The 20,997-nt window shown below is 36.4% G+C and overlaps 1 pseudogene; it reads right to left on the reverse strand.

Moving 5' to 3' along the window:
* Positions 1-434: 434 nt before the first annotated feature.
* LOC100685782 overlaps positions 435-20,997 on the reverse strand; it is a 49,476-nt pseudogene continuing 28,913 nt past the window's right edge.

Below are 20,997 nucleotides of genomic sequence, written 5' to 3' on the forward strand. Positions count from 1 at the left end.
TATGTGTCTGTAATTAATTTCAGACCTCATGTTCCCAGCTGATGGAGTTTTTGTATTTACATATTCATTCAGTAAACACTGAGTGCCAGCTTTGGCACAGAACTCTAAATTTTCTGTATTAAGAATAAAAATATTAATATGATATCATCCCTTCCCTTATGAATGTGAATAAAGTGTATATAAATTTAATACAAAATATATGCATATATATATATATATATATACACACACACACACTTGGTCAGGTAGGCATATACATATTTAAATTGACATCAATTACATGAAGATCAATAGTCCAAGGAAAAGCTCAAGAATGAGGTAATTTTTAGTACAGCTCTATCCATGAAACAACTAAAAAGTATGTTGTAGTCAAAGCCACTTTGATGAAAGCCTGGAGGAACTTGGACTAATCATTTTCTCAGGTCCTGAGGACTCTACAGGAGCAGACTCACTGGGCAGCTCTTCATGTTGGTAGGTCAGTGAGGCATAATAAGAGGTAGGACACTAACCCTTTATCTTTCCTTCTATTCTGAATGACAGCCTTGCTGGATAAAGTATTCTTGGCTGCAGGTTCTTCTCATTTAGGACCCTGAATATATCCTGCCAGCCCTTTCTGGCAAATTGAACTCCAATAAAATTTTTTTATTAAAAATAAACTAAAAAAAAAAAAAAGGAGGTAGGACATCCAACCAACCAGGGAAGGCATTAGGGGTGTGGCTCTAGCTTTTGCACTGGTCAGCACCACAAAGTAGTGCACTAGGGTAGGAACACTAGTGTTCATTATGTATCTAAAAACACAATTGAAGGGAAAATACAAATCAAAACCACAATGAGATACCACCTCACACCAGTGAGAATGGTGAAAAGTAACAAGACAGGAAACAACAAATGCTGGAGAGGATGTGGAGAAAGGGGAACCCTCTTACACTGTTGGTGGGAATGTGAACTGGTGCAGCCACTCTGGAAAACTGTGTGGAGGTTCCTCAAAGAGTTAAAAACAGAACTACCCTACAACCCAGCAATTGCACTGCTGGGGATTTACCCCAAAGATACAGATGCAGTGAAAGCCCAAGACACTTGCACCCCAATGTTTATAGCAGCAATGTCCACAATAGCCAAACTGTGGAAGGAGCCTCGGTGTCCATCGAAAGATGAATGGATCAAGAAGATGTGGTTTATGTATACAATGGAATATTACTCAGCCATTAGAAATGACGAATACTCACCATTTGTTTCAACATGGATAGAACTGGAGGATATTATGCTGAGTGAAGTAAGTCAATCAGAGAAGGACAAACATTATATGGTTTCATTCATATGGGGAATATAAAAAACAGTGAAAGGGATTACAGAGGAAAGGAGAGAAAATGAGTGGGAAATATCTGAGAGGGTGACATAACATGAGATACTCTTAACTCTGGGAAATGAACAAGGGGTAGTGGAAGGGGAGGTGGGCCGGGGTATGGGGTGACTGGGTGACGGGCACTGAGGGAGGCACTTGACAGGATGAGCACTGGGTGTTGGCAAATTGAAATCCAATAAAAAATACACAAGAAAAGAAAAATAAATAAATAAAAGTAAAAACAATTGAAAATATATTGTTATTACACTTTTGCTTCTAAAACTTATAAATGAAAAAGAACTTATAAATGTCATACATTTTTAAAGAAACGTTATAGTAAAAATATAGTCAAGAAAGTAAATGAATAGAAAGTACAAAATCTTATCACATGTTTTTAGATTTCCATAAGCCAGAACAGAACTTTATAGAAGCCTGAACTTGGTCATTATAATATTATGGGAAAATATGAGAATACAAAGGAAAGCAGACCATGATATTATGCCTCTTGTGTTTTCTAGTTGGAAAACAGAAGCCCCAATTCCAACTCTAGCACGGCACTTCTGCTAGATGTCTGGGTGAATGCTAATCTTCTCACATTCTATGACTTGATAAGTTTCCTTAATTTTAACATAGAGGTGATCCTGTACTACCAACTTCATAATGAAGACATGGGGATAGATCCTTACAACTAATATGACAGTCCTTTAGTTTTAGATAATAAACATGAAAGTGCTTTTTAAAGTTTTAAGTGAAAAATAAAGGTAGACTATTATTAGGAGCCCATGAAAAGAAATATGACTGTATGACTGCTATACATAGTGATATTACTGTGATTTTAGGATTTCTACATTAATTCAAAGGGTTTGTATTCTGACTTTCCCACTTATTAGCTGTGGAACATAAACAAGATACTTAACCTCTCTATATCTGTTTCTCCATCTCTAAATAGGGAGGCTAACAGAATCTAACATAGGAATGTTTTGTGGACCAAATGAAGTGTATGTGTTTAGAAAGGTATTTATCATGTAGTAAAGTGCTATCAAAGTGATTGCTAGAATTATTGAATGGTGAAATGTAGGATTAATAAGCACTAAAATAAGGACAAGACAAATGAAATACAGAAAGGCCACACACTGAGTTGTCATAAATGTTCCTCTATCAAAAGGTACAGGTAAGAGGAATGCCTGGGTGGCTCAGTGATTGGGCGTCTAGCTTTAGCTCAGGGTGTGATCCTAGAATTCCGGGATCGAGTCCCACATCAAGGTCCCTGCATGAAGTCTGTTTCTCCCTCTGCCTACGTCTCTGTCTCTCTCTCTCTGTGTCTGTCATGAATAAATTAGTAAAAAAAATTTTTAAAGGTATAGGTAGAAACCATTGCTTTACACAATCTAGGCTCAGACAGCATAATTGTTTAGTTCGGTCCTTCATAAACTTTGATAATAAAAGAAATAATAGATAAAACTTCCAAACCTCTCTATTCCTGTGTGCTGTATCCAAAGGTAATTCTTAGCAATGTATTATGACCAGGTTTGGTACAAAGATGTACAAGTTAATACAACTGGTTTCCTAGGGGAAACTTCTACCCTCTCCTGGAAGATATTTTATGAATCATCCACTATTGGACAATATTATGAATCATCACTACTTGGTCTTTTAAATTAATTGCCGGACTGGCTCTATATTTATTGATAGTACAATGAGTCTTTCTTATCTCTTTAACCTTCACAAAAACACATGTTCCCTGTGCCCATTTGTTTAGAAATTTTCTAAGTAAAAATTTTGCTAAGCTTTTCCTAAATAAAAACTTTGCTAATTTTTTCTTTGCACATTAGTTTAAATATTTGCCATATAAAATTTTGTAATATATTTAGACCAGTTGAAGATAGTCAGTGATAACATCCCTATGTAAATATATTGTGTAATATTAGAATTCTAACCTTTTATTTAGCATACTGAGGTTTCCCCTCATGATACCCTATTGCTAAATCAAAAAATCCATTTGTTTTCAAATTATTTACCCTGTAATTTCATTTGGAGAATCAAAATGACCATCATAATTATAATCAAATACTGGCCCACTAACCACATTTACTCCATTTCTTTCCATGGTGTGTTTTACAAGAAGAAAACTGTGGAAGTAATCCCACATTTCTAAAAAATAATAGAATAAGACGTTAAAAACATCTACCTTTATTGAACACAGAAATATTTTCTATAATAGGGAGATACATTTAAATAGCATCAAATTCTGTTTCAATAATTGTCAGTGGTGCTTAGGTAATTCTGAAAAATAGTCCATGTAACAAAAAGAATAGTCACATTGATAGGGGTACCTGGGTGGCTCAGTCAGTTGTGTGTCTGCCTTCAGCTCAGGCCATGATCTGAGGGGTCCTGGGATCAAATCCTGCATTGGGCTCCCTGCTCAGTGAGGAGTTTGTTCCTCCTTCTGACCCTCCCCTCCTTGCACTCTTTCTCTCTCTCTCTCTCTCTCTCTCAAATAAATAAATAAATAAATAAATAAATAAAATCTTAAAAAGATAGTCACTTTGATGATACTTCCTGTTACTGAGGTAGTTGCAGTCTTGAAATTAAGTAAAATGTTTCCTTTAAAAAAAAATTATTTATTCATGAGAGACACAGAGAGAGAGAGGAAAAGACACAGGCAGAGGGAGAAGCAGAAGCCTGATGCAGGACTCGATCCCAGGGCTGCAGGATCACACCCTGAACTGAAGGCGGACACTCAACCACTGAGCCACCCAGGCGTTCCAAGTAAAATATGTTTCCAAATTCCTTTCTAGTACTGAGGTGCTTTGGGGACAGTTATATTAAATCATGGTCAGAATATACACATTGCTTTATTGATTATGATTATAGAGACAAACATGTTGCACTTACTTATGGTGAGTGTCAGTAAAATTTTGTTTTGTGATTAGCCATTTACAGCTGAATTAGATTAAAAACAAATTATTGAAGTTCTAGTCAGAAGGCACCCAAAATTGAAGTAAGCTGAAAAAAACATAACTATGCCAGAGATCTTCCTATTTCTAAATTAAAACATTAGAACATAATGACTCAATATCAGGGACAAATTGCGAAAAAAAAAAAAAAACCAAAGATGTGTTTAATTTATAAGTTCATAAAGTCACTTAGGTGTTTTAAAATTAATAATCTAAATGAATACTTACCTTTAAATGCTTTATACATAGGGACCAAATTACTTGTGATTAAAACATCATATTGACTACCAGAAGTCCTATTATTTGCTGTAAAACAAATTTGATTAACTCTAGCTAGTAGAGAAAATATAACAAAATACGTAATCAGTAAAATACTATTACATACCAATGAAAATTTATTAGCAGCTAAAACATAGGAATATTAAGTACTCCCCAGTAAAGGTTATCAATAAGGCCAGCAGTTTTATGCATTTGATACCTATAGGTCGAATGGTGACCTTCAGAAAGATATGTTCAAGTCCTAACCCCCTGTACCTGTGAATGTGATACATAGGAAAATCGAGTCTTTACAGATACAATTGAGTTATGGGTCTCAAGATGAGATTATCTTGGATTTAGAGTAGGCTGGTGTTTTTATAAAGACAGGAGGTTCAGAAGAGGAGAGATTCAGGGGAGAAGGCACTGTGAAGACACATGCGAAGATTGGAGTGATGTAGCCATCAACCAAGTGATGCCTGAAGCCCCCCAGAAAGTGAAAGAGGTAAAGAAGGATTCTCTCTAGGTTCTCTCCTTTAGAAAGAGCATGGCCGGGCCATCATCTTTATTTTGGACTTCTGGTCTCTAGATCTATGCGAGAATACAATTCTATTGCTTTAAGCTATCAGTTTGTTGTAATCGGTTTACAACAGCCCTAGAAAACAAGTACTGTAACAATATGAAAGCATTGATATTGAATGTGCACAAAGTAATAGTGCTGTTATAAACAACTCTTCCAAAATCAAATGTTCCTAAGAAAGTAAGTTTTAACTCAATGCTCATGACACCACACATGATTGGTTTGGAGGACTGGGGGATGTGCTCCCTGGCTTAGTGCCGGACATGTGTGGTCCAGAATCAGAGTGCCTGGGTTGAAAGCCCAGCTCTGCTGCATACCAGCTTAACCAGTGGAGCAAAGTGCTTTGTCTTATGACATTTATATCGTGGAAATATCATGAGGATGAAAAAAGCTGCAAGCCTATAAATGTTTATCATAATGTTTTTTTATATTTAAATTATACTTGGATATGCGAACTAATATTTAAGTGAAAGGCCAGTGGGTGGGTACCAAAAACCAAGGAAAAACAAATTGTTGGGGTCTTTTTCCTTAAAATTTCACATGCTATTCACAGTCCTCAGAACCCTAGAAGCTTTCTCTATTTTTTAAATTAAGCTCTGAAAGTTGGGATAGCAATCTGGACAGTATTACCTCATTTTCAGAGAAAAGTAAGATTAGTTTCTGATGGAATTTCTAACAAACAAAATAGTGGAGAGTTAGCAAAGAGTTTCATTTAATCCTTAATATTTAAGACAAGTTGTTTAGTTATTAATTTCATTTCCTGGTTGAGGCAAATATTTATATATCAACCAATGCCTTACGGCTCAACAGATATAATTTTATATGCCAATTTTAAAAATTATTAATAAAATGTTGCAACTACTTAAGGTTTGCATAAGCTTGGGAGCTCTGCAGATATTTTAATAAGATATATCAGTTTATTTATCCTAACTCTGTGCTAGGTATTTATTTATTTATTTATTTTATTATTTTTTTTTATAAATTTTTTTTTTAAATTTATTTATGACAGTCACACAGAGAGAAAGAGAGAGGCAGAGACACAGGCAGAGGGAGAAGCAGGCTCCATGCACCGGGAGCCCAACGTGGGATTCGATCCCGGGTCTCCAGGATCGCGCCCTGGGCCAAAGGCAGGCGCCAAACCTGCTGCGCCACCCAGGGATCCCTGTGCTAGGTATTTAAATTGATATACTACTTCTTTTCACCAAGCCTTTTTTTTCCCCCACTCTAAAAATCCCTAAGCTATAAATCTCCAAATTGACCTCTTAGGTCATGGCTTACAGAAAAATTAAGCCAAATATCAGGAGTAAATCCATTCTCAGAAGCTGAAATTGTTGAAAATCTCATGAGTGAGTTAATAAAAATGACATTTCCTGCTAAATAGGGAAGAGATTTCAGTTCAGAAAAATGACACTGGCTTTTGCATGTTCTGAAGAGAGATGCTTTCTAAAAAAACAAAGCAAAACAAAACACAAAAAAATGTAAAGTTCATTCAGCTGCTTAATCCACAATGTGAAATTGTTGGACACAAGCATGCTCTGTGTGTTACAGGCGTGAATCCCAGTCTGATTTCTTGCTACAGGCACAGCTGCATGCACCGTACAGGCCTTAGCTTGGGTAGCAGCCAGAAAAAATGTGTTTTTTAGATGCCTTGTGTCCCTCTCCAAAGAATCTTCAGTTTTAAAATTAAACCCTAAATCTGCTGACCTCTCTAAACATCTGGGCCAGATTACAGCTGATGTGCAGTTCCTACTGCAAAATTTATTAGTCTTTATTATAGCTGTTACATGGCTATAGGTCACCCCACAACCACTGGAAGCCTCCTGGGCAGCCAGTTTTGCCCAAGCAGGTAGTTTCGGTGGGGGAGCGTATGTTTAAGGCACATGCCCACATCCAGCTGATGAGGGCTTTCTAAGTTGCTGCCCTAAAAAAGAGTTATACTAACCAGGAGGATAGAGGAAGCCGTGGGTGATATTCTCGTCTGCTAAATAAAAGGAACACTTTTGGCTTTCAGAAGGAGCAACTCTGACATCAGCCCGCAGACAGTCTGGGACAGTGGGAGGAAGAGGCGATGTGTCTCCCTGTTGAAAGAGAAAAAAAAAAAAAAAAAAGTTACGCCTACAGTGGTGGCTAACCCATTACCTTATATGGTTTGTAACTTCCCTAGAATGTTTTTCATTTAACCTTTTCTTATTTTCTTAGTGAATCAGGTCTACGCAAGCAATGGAAATGGGTGTCTTCAGCAATGTTTTCTTCTGTGGTTCCCTTCTGGTTAGGAACACTGGGAAGGCAAATCAAATACATCCTGGAAAGGAATATTTGCAGAATAAAATCCTGAATTGAGAGCAAATGAATAATGAGAGCTCCTGCTAAAAAACAAAAATTCTTTTTAAGATCTAACTTTTAGTTGGTGATGATATATGGTGTACTTACAAGTAAATATTGAAAGTAAAATAAAAGCAATTCATTTTTAAAATGCACATACGAGGGATCCCTGCGTGGCGCAGCGGTTTATCGCCTGCCTTCAGCCTGGGGCGCGATCCTGGAGACCCGGGATCGAGTCCCACATCGGGCTCCCGGTGCATGGAGCCTGCTTCTCCCTCTGCCTATATCTCTGCCTCTCTCTCTCTCTCTCTCTCTCTCTGTGTGACTATCATAAATAAAATAAAATAAAATAAAATAAAATAAAATAAAATAAAATAAAATAAAATAAATAAAATACCCATACGAGGGACACCTGGGTGGCTCAGTGGTTGAGTGTTTGCCTTTGAATCAAGACATGACCCTAGGGTCCTGGGATTGAGTTCTACATCCCCACTTCTCCCTCTGCCTGTGTTTCTGTCTCTGTGTCTCTCATGAATAAGTAAATAAAATCTTTTAAAATATACATATAAAAAATAAAAAATAAAATAAAATACACATACAAACTGTTGGGCAATCTGAGATTAATTTAAAGCAACTTCAGTTATCTGAACTTACTTATTTGGGGACTTAAAAAAATTGTAGCTGTGCTTCATTCATCATGTAATATAGGAATATGTTTTTTGCAATTTTCTTTGTAACTTCATTTAAAGGCTAAAACAATAATTAGTCCACTAGCAGACATCCTATAAATATGCTGCCTAACCCAAGTGTTTAAGGCAATATAGTCTTAAATCATCATATTTCAATTAGCATATAATCATAAGTAAACATTTCACTATTCATTTAATTTTTTTCAGATTTTGATTCATATGAACATTACTGCCCATAGTGTATATATTTCTTAACAACAAAGAAGGTTTAATTAAATTAGGATATCCTTCCCTTATTTACTGCATTGTAATAAAAGCAAAAATTACCTGGTGTCTAAATGTATAGAGTAATCATTTGATAATATATACATGTATGAAATTATCACATGGTGCATTTTGAGCTTACACAGTGTTTTATGCCAATTATATCTCAGTAAAGCGGAGAAACATAAAATGTGAAAGATCAGTTTACAAAGAAAAAGGCAAAAAACACTGTACTATATCCATAGGCATGATGAGGTATAGAATAGGTAGGAGAGGGGGGATCCCTGGGTGGTGCAGCGGTTTGGCGCCTGCCTTTGGCCCAGGGCGTGATCCTGGAGACCTGGGATCGAATCCCACGTCGGGCTCCCGGTGCATGGAGCCTGCTTCTCCCTCTGCCTGTGTCTCTGCCTCTCTTTCTCTCTCTCTCTCTCTGTGACTATCATAAATAAATAAATTAATTAAGGAAAAAAAAAGAATAGGTAGGAGATGAGGATGGGGGAAGTCTGGAAAGCCAACAAGAGAATGTACTCCCTAACATACTACAACACTCCAGTTGGAGAAGACTATATGGAAGTTGAGTAGACCCCTCAACTTAATTGAACACATTTATTTCTGCTCCCTTCCAAAATTCCACTAAAAGAACATTAATGATGAAAACACATAATAGATAATAAATGTTCAGAAGCTGGAAATCAGATCAACATAGTTGTTTACTATTACATTACAACATGACTTAGTAGACCACTAAATACTGACATTGAAAAGCCGTGACTCGGGAAGGCACAATGGAATGGATTCCTACTGCCAAACCTCAAGGGTAGAATTTGGGAATCTCCTAAAGACAGGCAATGTACATAGGGCCAGAAAGAAGAGACCCGGTTGAAAGTCTGTAAAAGAGGATAGATAAAAAGTTTACTCACTGGAGAAGTTGAACCAGAGAGATGTTCAGTCTAAGGACACAAGACAGGCCAGAGAGCAAGTGCACCATATTGAAAGCAATGGGATTAAATAAAAATTTATATACTGCATGGTAAGACTCCTCCCATTATCATTGCTCACATGAAGGCTGCCTGATTCTATATGCTAGGTCAGATTAAAAGTGTCCTTCTTTGGGAAACAAACCAGCCTGAAAGGAAAACTAGATGCTTACAATTGGAAATTTTCCCCAAGAAATGGCTGGTTCTTATCCTGAACAACCTATCAGCCTATCAGCTGGCCAGCCCCAGCCATGAAGCTTAGCACCTCTCCCTTAACATATAAAATTATAACCAAGGATCACCAAACATTTTGTCAGGGTTGAAGAGGAACCATGATAAAAAAGAGACAATGCAGAGAGAGAAGAAAACTTGCTCCTTAGAGAGATGAGAGTATACAAGGCATCCATACAGAAAGAAGAGAAAGCTATAGAAAAGGAGAGAGAGCTCTTTGAATTAAAAAATATATAAATATGACAACAGAAATAAAATATTCAGTAATATTTATAAGATGAAGTTGCAAATATCTCTCAAAAAGTAAAATTAAAGACAAAAGATGGAAAAATTAGGGAACATATAAAAATATTAGACAGTGCAGGAAATGTTATCTCCTATTAATTTGAAGAAAAATTATCTCTAAAATTCTAATAATTCTTAATAATTCCACTAAGTATATAGATGGAATAAGAATTTTTAAGATGCATAAAGTCTCAAAAATATATCTTTCCTTCTTTCAAAAATACATCACAACAAACAGTTCTGAATGACATAAAGGGGCATGTGAAGATGTTATAAAATGGGAGAACCAACAACATCAATTGTGAGCCTCAGAGACAACCAGAATATTGTGAGTTGATGTTTCCTGCCACACGTCTTATTCATTTTACTCTAAAACTTCACAGGTTTTGTACATTTTACTTGAAGAAATGTACAATACATAAATGTAGCCATGGGTGTATTCTCTGTAATGTAAGGAAGATAAAACCCCTATTTTCAACAGTTAAAATTATAAAAATGTTAAAGAAAGAAGTGTATTATAATTTTTAGCAAAGGCTGCAGTTGGGCAAAAATGTTTACTATTTTCTCAAAGTAGCACAGACTTTGAGTTGGGGAAAATGGATCAGGATGGCTTTAGTCAGAAAGTACTAAAAAAAATTATACTTTTTCTGTTTACTGAAAATCTTGTTTCTTACATACCAAACTTGAACCCCAAATATAAGTGTATTGACACTAGGGAAGACAGGATGTGGCCTCCTTTATAAAGGTGAGATTATGCAACAGGCAGCGCTCTACCAGGATGGGGGGGGGGGCGGGTATGGTCATGTCATTTCTGAGTCCTGGGTTCCTGAGAAAGCACAGCAAACCATCCTCCCATCCCCACATATAGAAACAGCTTCAACCCTGCTAGCTTTTCAGAGTTCCTTAAGAGTTTTTTAAGCTAAAGGATAGAGAGTCAGGAAAACAATAATTAGAACTCAGATAACATCTGAACTCTCTAGCTCTCAAAATTCTTCAAGAGAAGTAGATGATGAGCATAGACAGGAAAGTGAGATGCTTTCATTTATAGTCTGGTATGGGGTTAAAATAATACTTGAACAGTGGATAACATTATTTTTATTGAAGTTATAGCCTTTCTTTACCTATAGGCTGAACATAAAAGCTGAAGTTATTTATTTAGATATTGGATTGTTACCATCTAGTCTTACAGTAAGGATAATGACTATATACTTTTAAAATTCTTATTCTGGTCATAGTTTTTTCCTACAGGGAAAAATATTTCTTATAGTTCAAAAAATGTGATACATAAAAATGTTCTTAGTTTTTTAAAGAATCATAAGACATAATTAGATCATAATTTATATTAGTGCTAACAAGCTTTGGAAACAAGAAAAGGCTATTCAAAAATCCAATGATATACACATATATATCAAGAGAAAGGGAAACATTGTTTAAGTGTGCTAGATTTTCCTCTCTCTAAAAGTTCTTTGATATACATCAAATTTATAAGGTAAATGTTCTAAAACGTAATCATAATTTCTGCTCTTAATTTCAATTTTTCACCCAGCAACAGAAAAAGCAGTTCACATAATCCTACTGAGTGGCCCCAGAAGTGAAGCCCATATATAGTCTAATAGTTTTGAAGCTCTTGTTGCAGGACCGTGATTTCAAATCACAGCTACTTCTCCAGAACTCTTCTGAGATAACAATAACAACAACAAAAATTAGAAAACCCACCAAAACCACAGAAAAACAAAAGCTCCATAAAACTTCAAGACACAAGCCAATTGGGCCCATGCTCCGAAAAGTGCTTATTTAAAGTCTGATTTTTCAAACACAGGGCTGATTTACAACATTTTTATGTGAATCTCAGAACATCCTTGTATGTAATTTTCTTGAACCACAACATACTAACGGAGTAATTTCTGAATTAGAAAGCAGAAAATTGCTAGAATTCCATCCTGTCACATGGAGGGAGAAATACTTAAGTAGTTCTGTGGGATCAGTGAACAGACAGCAACTTTTGGTAACAAAGAAGCTAGTTTTAAAACAATAACAAAAAAGAATTGTACTAAACTCTTGGTCTGAGCCCACTTAAAATCTCCTTGCCTCTGGTTTCCGCTAAAGCTCATATAAATTCAGGAATGCAAGACAGTAGGAGAAAATATTAAAAACACAAACATTCCCCTTAACTCCACACAATCCCTGATACCTGGACTTTTCAAAATAGAGAACTAAATCATATGATTGGTCTTGAATCATACCGCCTTTCTCAAAAACAGAAACAAACTATTTTAAGGAATAAGTAACTTCACATTGTTGTTCCACAGTATGTTGAAAAAAATCACAACCTGAACATTTTGCGTAATAGGAAAGTGATATTGCCATTAACCATACACATGAACTCAGGTAACTGTTGGTAAAATATTTGCCCACATTGGAAAACAACATCAGTGCTCTCCTACCACTGACCACAATTAAACCATTGTCAGCAACAGAGTTGGTGTTCAGAACACACAAAGTTTCAATTAATAGTGGGCAAATATGCTTATTTTTCTCCAGAAATCTTGAATTGGAACAAGAAGAGTAAATAAACCAGATACAACCAATCACTTCCCTGCCATAAAAAGTATCTCTTGGCTAAGCAAGAACATTAATAGGTTGAGGTTTGTCAAAAGAGTCTTTGGACCTAAGAGATCACAATTTTCTTTACAAAAACAGCTTCCTGATTATTTACCCTTCTAGTTGAAAGTACTGCTTTGTCCTCAAGTCTTTAAAAATAATGGCTGGGATTAATGTAGCCAATGCATTCATTCAGAAACATTTACTGGGCAGCACTATTGGGCGAGGATACATTAAATAGAACCATCTCTTCCCTGAAGGAGTGTTTTGACTGATTTTTGGCAGACTTTAATTTTTGCTTTCCTTTACATTTCCCTGGTTGCTAATGAGGTTCAATTGCTTGGCTCATATATTCATTGCCCATTTATTAGCTAAGATGTTTGTCATTCTCTTGTTTATTGGAAACTTATTAGCCATTCTGGATTTTAATTACCATTCTGGATACTCATCTCTTGTTTCTTACATACAATGTAAACATATTCCCTCATCCGTAACTTTGTCTTTTTGTCACACGTTAGCATTAATATAGCCAAATTAACCAATTCCCTCTGTATTTGTTGTTGTTCTTGTGTCCTAAGGAAACCTTCTCTACCCCAAGGTCATAAAAATACATGCAAAGGAAAATATGGATTTGCTGTTCACATTTAGGTCTATAAATTCACCAACAATTTAATTTTGTATATGGTGTGAGTTAGAGATCTGACATTTTCTTCCTTTTGATAGCCAAATGACCCAGGGTCACTTATCGAAAGAGAGATTGTTGGACAGTGAAAAAAGAAGAGAATATCAATAATTGAATTCTCAACCTCAGCCTGGAGAGACCTATGATATAGCACATCTCTACATGTAAGTCTAGCCTGACCTAGGGGAGTACTAGATACTTTGGGGAAGGATTACTGCTTATTCACATTATGTTCTTTGTGCCTACCATGATACACAGCAGAAAGTAAAGTATGTGGTAAATAACCAGGTAAATGTAAAGCCCTTTATAATCTAGTTAGCATCACCTTCTAGGTGCATCCACCATGTACTTAGGATGTACAAAATAGATAGTGTGCCTCTGTGTTTCCTGTTGCCACTCTTCAAAAGCTTCTTTTCTACCTGCCTTACCAATTGGCCTGTACACATCTTTTAATTTCTCCAGGCAAAACATGATGTGTTCCCCTTTTGCACCCACATATCACCCATAAATACATTTGAGAAATATGTGGGACATTGTCTTACAAGACACAGGCCAGCGAACTCCCTTTGGGATCTCTACTGAAAATCAAAATTCAATTCTTAGAATATTAGGGAACCACAGATTTTTTCCAGCCTTCATGGATCAGTGGACACAGGAACTTACTGGTTTTGGTACTGTATATGATCTCCACAAGGGCATCTTGATAGCTTTTCCAAATCCACTGACATATTCCCTGTGATATAGAAGACAGTATTCCTTGTTCTGCATAATCCTGGACCTCCCAAATGGCATATTTAGTTCCTCTGTTGCTGCTACTAGAGTAAAAATAACCTAAAATAAAAATGGTTGTAAAATTAGCAAATGCTTCCATGCATAAAAGCATCATCATTCTCTGATGGTTTATTATGCACCTGTTTCTCTGATAAATATTTTACATTCTTAACCTCTTAATCCTTATAACTCCGAGGCTATTACTGTTCCATTCTGTTCCATTACAAAACTAGGGCTTAGAAAAGTAATTTGGCCAAGCAGCTAACAGTGCATAGGACATATTTGAAGAGATGAAACCTCAAAACCAAAAGGACATACTTTGTAACAAAGATGATCTACCTTAGTAATTATCATAGGAAAGATATTGCAATTTTATAAAGAAAAGTATGTCCTAATGTACTTATTTATTTTTATTTGCCTGTTGTAATATTCTAAAAATCCATCAGTTATTGATGGTTTAAAAACCTACAAGATATTCATGTCATGTCAATAGATTATAAAAATATTGTCAACCAACAAAGATATTTACTGAACTCTTACTGTGTGCCAGGCACCATTCTAAGTACACATTAAATTAACACATTTAATTTTCACAAAAACTCAATAAAGACGGTATTCCCATTTTACAAATGATGCAACAAGCCTAGTGAGTTTAACACAAGAGCACTTGGTGTTATTCTGTATGTTGGCAAATTGAACACCAATAAAAAATAAATTTATTATTAAAAAAAGAATATTTAAAAGATAATAGGTAATAAGAATGTTGTTACAGGCCAGGGACTGTTCTAAATTCTTTCCATGCATTAACTCTTTCAGTTTTTACAACGACACGAGGTGGGTTCCATTATTATAGATGAGGAGACTGAGGTACAGAGAGGTTAAGTGATTTGGCCCAGTCACACAGCCAATAAGCTGCAGGGGTAGGCAGTTTGGGCTATTCACATGTAACAAAAAGAACAGCCACAACCATTTGAAGGAAATTTGTTATGTTCCTGGAACCACTGCAAGTACTCCAGGCTTATGATTATTGTTATTAGATCAGTTTTGTGGGATTTTTTTCTTCCTGTATATCAGCAATACAATCTTGATGTTCAAAAGCTTCTGTGAGTTTATTTTAAAGGATCCCCAAAAGGCAATATTGTGTTTTGTTAGGCCTATACACCAAAGACTTGACCTATTTTCTATTGACTTACTTTGGTCTTCAGGGAGATTAAGCATTTGATTCACATGTTCTAGAGAAGTATTCTACAAGACAACGTGGGCAAGAGAAAGTAATTCAAAGTGATAACACATGTTGTAAAAGGCCATCAGAATTCTTTCTCCAGTCACACCCAAATGTTATACTACTCAACAAAGAGCCAAACCAGCTTGAATTTAAATTCCCATTCTGCCACTTGCTCAGAAATACTTTGTGTGGGAGTCTGCAGATACAAGAAAATGGGGCAAAGCATTTTGACAGCAGCTAGAATCGACTACTAAATTGGCAGGACAACGTCCCTGGGCTTCTCAAGCTAATATGAGTACAACTCACCTGAGGGTCTTGTTAAAATGCAGATTTTGATTAGTAAACCCAGTGAGGCCTGAGATTCTGGATCTCTGATCAGCTTGCAAGTGAAGCAGATGCTGATCCTGTGACCACACTTTGAATAGCAAAGGGCATTCTTAACAGAGAAGAATTTGGACATTTGTAGTCAGGTAGACCAAATTTCTGTGGCCTTGGACAGTTTTCCTAGCCTTTCTGATCCTTCTTTTCTCCTAAAACAGAGACAAAAACATCCACATTGTAATGTTTTATTATGATGATGATGATTTTTTTTTTGATGATGATGATTTTAAATGGCAGTTTCATCGAGGTAAGCTATAGATAAGGAATCCATACCCCTACCCTGATCTTGGCTGTGGATTTGACTTTTATTGGACATATTGACTGGACTTTTTTCTGTTCAAGACTCTTTTGGTCAGCATTTATTTATAAATACTTACTGATCTATGTGGTGTAATGTTACTTTGAGGATTAGAGAAAATCAAGTCTTTGCTGACTCCTGGCTATAAGGAATAATTCTTACCTGAGACAGTGGATACTTATTGAGTTCTACAAAAATATTTTTAATTTGGCATCAGATGCACCTTGACATTGGTTTTAACTTGATGGACTCTTGATAACTGGGCTCCAACTCCATTCTGAAATCCCAGCCCCCATCCTTGTGTTGCAGTAGGGTTGGTCCTTAAATTTGGAACTTCTGTTCTGATCCCATATCTTTGGGGAGTAGGGGGATCTCCTAGCACTGGAACCTCACCTTACTGAGTCTCCTGGGATCTGAAGTCAAGCTCCTGAACTCAGCCAAGTGCCTGATCCACTAAAAAGACCTGTAAGAAAACTTGCAGCTGTAAGAGCGTTCTGTTGATGAAAGAAATCAAAGAGCTCCAAGATTCTACTGTTTTGAAGGGTTAAGGACATTTAGCTCACAAGGGAATTAATAATTTTCAGATAGTAGTTTCTAGTTTACAAAGCATATTCACACACTCAATCTTACAATGTATCTCCTCTCATCTCCAGACAAGTTTCAGAGAAATCACATACATTTACTTAGGTAAATACCTAAACTAGAACACAAACCTGATCATCAGCTACCCTGGTTGTAACCCCGGTTATAGATTTACTTGCCCCTTTACATTTTTATGAATATGTGAAGTTATTACTTACACTTTGTAGCTCAGGGCATGAACAATCTAGAGCATCTGTGGGCAATGCAACAGTAAGGCCACAAACAGAAAACTTTGACGCTTCCTCTGTATGGGATGGCTCATAAAAAGGTACCTTCAGAAGATGGTTTAAACTACCGTGGAGGCCATTGTTTGGTGCTGGTTGAATGTGTAGAAGATCTGTTTTTAAAAATAAGTTCAAAGTAGTTTTATTTTTTTTAAGATTTTATTTATTTATTCATGAGACACACACACACACACACAGAGGCAGAGACACAGGCAGAGGGAGAAGCAGGCTCCATGCAGGGAGCCTGGTGTGAGACTCGATCCCAGGACTCCAGGATCACGCCCTGGGCAAAAGGCAGGCACTAAACAGCCGAGCCACCCATGGATCCCTCAAAGTAGTTTTAAATTAAAAGGCACAACATCTATCTAGGAGATGGGAGAAAACAAAACCTCCTTTAATAAATTCTCTTGTACTGTATCTGCCATCCAAGTTAGTGACTCTTCCCCTCAGGTTTTGTTTTTGGGTTTTTTTTTTTTTTTGGAGGGGTGTTTTTAGAGAGAGGGAGAGAGAGGGGTGAGGTGGGGACAGGGCAGAAGGAAAGGGAGAGAGAAATCCCTCCAAGCAGACTCCCCACTGAGCAGAAAGCCTGATGTGGGGTTCAATCCCACTACCCCAAGACCATGACCTGAGCTGAAACCAAGAGTCAAACTCTTAACCACCACCCAAGCACCACTGCCCTCTCCACCAGGGTGTCTATCACCTCCTCTTTCTAGAGAATGGCCATATTTGTTATAGAAGCTACAGGCACTTCCAGGAACTATTTCTGCTCCTCCAGAAAAAAGTATCATCGCTTAAATGATCACTTTGTTCCTTAAGCATATCCCAGTTTTCTAGCATACAAAGCTATACTTTTATCAAAAACAATTTTGAAGAAGTTAAATAATTAACAATCTTATTTGTAATATATTTGCTTGGTTATATGAAACTTCTCTAAGGGCAGATACCTTTAAAATATTAAACTCATGAATTTTGTGTGATTTTTGGATAGCTTCTATTTTTTTCTACAACAACACAATATACAAATAGTTTACAAACATAGTTCTTTAAGTGGCTCCTGCTGAATACCACCAAATCTCACTTAGAACTGAAATCCTACCTTGTTCCTTCTAAGCCTCTACACAAAGGGCCAACATCCCAGTCCACAAACTCAGCTTGATAATCAAGAGTCTGAGCTGTTAAGACTATAACAAATTATTTTCAAATGGATACTTTATTGTTTCTAAGCCATATTTAATCACCACATGCCTTTGGCAAGATTAGGAATGACAACTGTGAGTGTATTTATGTCAGAACTCCTGCAGCTCAAGGTGAAATTGCAACTTATCCATTTGCCTTGCTTAGATAAATGATTTATCAGTACAATGGTCTGACGTAAGCATGTAGGCAGAAAGGTAGGGGAGATCCCCGAAAATTCTAATTCCTTAAGGTGGTTTTTGTTTTTCTTTTTGTTTTTAAACACTGTTATAATCCCAAGCATCTGTCCATAATAGGGCTTTCTAGCATCCTTTTATGCCAGAAGTTTTTTTCTCTGTCATTACAAAAAAAAAAACAAAAAACAAAAAACAAAAAAAACACTTGAGCTTGAGGGGGTTTTTCCTGCTTTGAAAAGTTTGAAATGGGGATCCCTGGGTGGTGCAGCAGTTTGGCGCCTGCCTTTGGCCCAGGGCGCGATCCTGGAGACCTGGGATCGAATCCCACATCAGGCTCCCGGTGCATGGAGCCTGTTTCTCCCTCTGCCTATGTCTCTGCTTCTCTTTCTCTCTCTGTGACTATCATAAATAAATAAAAATTTTAAAAAAAGGAAAGTTTGAAATGTAATTTTATTTGTCTAAGTTTTATGAAATTTTCAAATAGTGAGTAAGTGGTAGAAAAGCTGGTCTCCTGAGATCTAATGTTTATCATTATCATGAAACAAAGAATTCACTCTTACAGTTCAATCATTCTGAATGATGACTCATTCCCATCTTTTCCAGTTTCTGTCTTAGTACAGAGCACCCACCTCAGAGATTCAGTTTATTACCAATTTCAAAATACATAATTTAAAAAACATATCCATATTTTGATGTTAAATTTATATAGATGTCCTCACTACATACAAGGTTATAGACTTCAATATTTTCAAATGGTTCAATTTCAGTTTTTTCTTTAAAACTGGATCCACATGCCAAGAAGATAGCCTAGGTGGTAATGGTCCTACTGTTATTAGATGCCATCTCAATTCAAAAACAGATGTTGGAAGAGACACAATTTTCCTTCTGTCACAGCTCTCCCAGTTATGACTGAGGCCACTGTAAGGATTTCTTTTCAGATTTGCATGTGATTTTTATATCATTTGCACCTATGATTGGGATCTCAACTATACAATAAATTATCATCTGTATTGTGTTTACTTTTTCTAAATGTACTTGCTTCCACAGCACCTCTTATGCCTACAGATGAGGGGAAACAAGCAACAGTAGACAACCAATGTAAGCACAGTTCTACTATATGTAGACAATATAAATTATAAATTCATCACATAACATCAGATACCCTTATCATAGTCATTTCAAATCATTGTTCAAATATGTTAACACATGGCCAAAAGCTGTTGATGTTTCTAAACACTATGTTTTTTCACAGCTTATACTAACCCACCGATATCTCAAATATATCTCCCCTTTACTTTTAGGGTGAAGAAACCTAAATATTTTTATGTATATTGAATTAACTCATGTTTAACTTAATTATATTACTCATAACACATTTGATACTTTTATATTGTGAAGAACAAGAAGAAAAGTGTCAAACATAAACAATTATTTTGCAATAATGGGGCCAAATACATACATTTTTATAAATATATTTTAATATATTCATATATTATATATTTATATATTTATAAAAGCACTTATTATATATTATAAATATGTATATATATTCAACAGTTGTCCAGGCTGTATAATATATGTATTTTTTTCCAAGATAATTAGCAAAGAACTGGAGGCATAAGTTTTCCTGATACTGATTGACTTAATTATCAAATAATACTCTATTTAATAAAGAAGCACTCTGTCTCCAGAGACTTTTCAAACATTTACAAGGATATATAGCTCATCATGACAATGTTAAAAGGCACTATATTCATAAAGAGCCCAACACATTTTCTTTATTTGGGAAGGGATATGTGTGTGTGTGTGTGTGTGTGTGTGTGTGTGTGTGTGTGTGTACGGAAATAGATAAGACAACCAGGCTGCAAAAACCATAAAGCCTTATCTATGGGGGAATATCAGCTACACTTTATTCATGAGCTCTTCCAAATAGTCTCTTCCCTGGGTTTCTATGACATACTATGTTCCTGGTTTTCTTCCTTCCTTACTGCCTGTACTTGTAGGTGTGTTTGCCAGTGATTCTCTTTCTTTCAACTTTTTCAAGTAGAATTGCTTAGAGCTCAGTACTTGGTCTTTCTTTCTACTCATACTCAGTTTCTGAGGATCTTATCTAGTTGCATATTTTTAAAATAAGTTACATTCCTAAAACCCAAGTTTTAATCTCTGAGTAGATAAACTCTCTTTAGGTGCCTATATAACATCTCTACTTTCATGTCTAATACATATTTTGAACTTCAGATACCCACTTGAACCCTTGCTCCTTCCTCTTGAATCAGCCACAGTCATAGCTTATGAAGGCTCTCTTATCCCCAGCATATCAGGCAGGTTGCCACCTTTGGGCCTTTGCACTGGCTGTTTCCCCAGCCTGGGACACTCGTCCCCTGAATATTTGAAAGGTTGATTTTTTTCACCCTCTTCAAGTCTCTGTTCAAACATCATCTCAATGAATCTTACCTTCTCCACCTTATGTAAAACTGCATACTGCCCCTCTGGTACCCTGAAACACACCCAGTTTCTACCTACTATGCTTTACTTTTATTTCTCATGGCACTTATCCCCTAACATACCAAATAATGTATTTCTTTATTATGCCAATTGTCTATATTCCTCTGTTAGAATGAAAGCTTCATGAGAGCAGAGATCCTTATCTGTTTCATTCAGTGCTGTACACAAGGGTCCTAAAAATTGCCTATCACAAAGTAGGTGCTCAGGACTCCTGGGTAGCTCAGCAGTTGAGCATCTGCTGTAGCTTGGGGCGTGATCCCAGAGTCCTGGGATCGAGTCCCACATCAGGCTCCTTGCAGGAAGCCTGCTTCTCCCTCTGCATATGTTTCTGCCTCTCTCTGTGTCTCTCATGAATGAATAAATAAAATCTTCCAAAAAAAAAGTAGGTGCTCAATA

The sequence above is a fragment of the Canis lupus genome, chromosome 1, assembly GCF_011100685.1.
Source record: "Canis lupus familiaris isolate Mischka breed German Shepherd chromosome 1, alternate assembly UU_Cfam_GSD_1.0, whole genome shotgun sequence".
NCBI classification, from domain to species: Eukaryota; Metazoa; Chordata; class Mammalia; order Carnivora; family Canidae; genus Canis; species Canis lupus.